Here is a 1,349-nt window from a genome sequence, read left to right on the forward strand (position 1 = left end):
GGAGAGAGAGAGAGAGAGAGAGAGAGAGAGAGAGACAGAGAGAGAGAGAGAGAGAGAGAGAGAGAGAGAGAGGGAGAGAGAGAGAGAGAGAGAGAGAGAGAGAGAGAGGGAGAGAGAGAGAGAGAGAGAGAGAGAGACAGAGAGAGAGAGAGAGAGAGAGAGAGAGAGAGAGAGAGAGAGAGAGGGAGAGAGAGAGAGAGAGAGAGAGAGAGAGAGAGAGAGAGAGAGAGAGAGAGAGAGAGAGAGAGGGAGAGAGAGAGAGAGAGAGAGAGAGAGAGAGTAGAGAGAGAGAGAGAGAGAGAGAGAGAGAGAGAGAGAGAGAGAGAGAGAGAGAGAGAGAGAGAGAGAGAGAGAGAGAGAGAGAGAGAGAGAGAGAGAGAAAGAGAGAGAGAGAGAGAGAGAGAGAGAGAGAGAGAGAGAGAGAGAGAGAGAGAGAGAGAGAGAGAGAGAGAGAGAGAGAGAGAGAGAGAGAGAGAGAGAGAGAGAGAGAGAGAGAGAGAGAGAGAGAGAGAGAGAGAGAGAGAGAGAGAGAGAGAGAGAGAGAGAGAGAGAGAGAGACGGGCGGGGGTATTTACCAATTGGAATGAAAAAGGGAATAAGAATGGTGATCCTGTGTCCATGTTTTGCTATGGATATGCCTTTACCTAAATCGTTCTTCCTGCTTCACTACGTTTTTCAAGGCAGCTTAGTGATTTTAAAGTTGCAATGCATTTGTCTCCAACTATGATGTTAACCTAGTTAGCTATATGTGTAAATGTTAAACAGTTTATTTTTTCTGCAGAATAAGTATCTAAAGAAATGTATGTTTTAGGGCAGTGGGATCCTCAACGCACAGACTCCTTCATGAGGCACCCCTTTCTGTGCCCTCCTCAGCTCATACGAATCTACCTTTACAGCAAAGTGCATTTTCGCTTGTGCCACGCATTGCTGGAACTCGTAACAAAATAAGCACAGGTTACATGCGCAAATGGCAAACAAATAATTATCAGATTAATTAGTTACTTGAAATTTAGATACAAAATCCATCGTATTGTGGCATCTTGCGGGAACCCCTTCGTACTCTTCACGGCGCTCCAGGGTACCGTGGCACCCTGTTTAAGAACCACTGTTTTAGGATTTTACAGGTAGCACATAGTTGCTTACTCATACTATCTAGGTGGCATACGTTCACAAATACGTCATCCAAATGTATTTCTCAACTATAAAAAGTTATCTTATCGCCCAATTTCTTATATATATAAATCTGTTCATTGCACCGATACTAAGCATAGAACGATAACAAGTGGTCAAGAGCTGCGTTCTGCTGTAGTGGAGGGAAAGGGTTAGTGAAGGTTATCTCTGAGTATTGT

Source organism: Penaeus chinensis, chromosome 21 (genome assembly GCF_019202785.1).
Source record: "Penaeus chinensis breed Huanghai No. 1 chromosome 21, ASM1920278v2, whole genome shotgun sequence".
Classification (NCBI taxonomy): domain Eukaryota; kingdom Metazoa; phylum Arthropoda; class Malacostraca; order Decapoda; family Penaeidae; genus Penaeus; species Penaeus chinensis.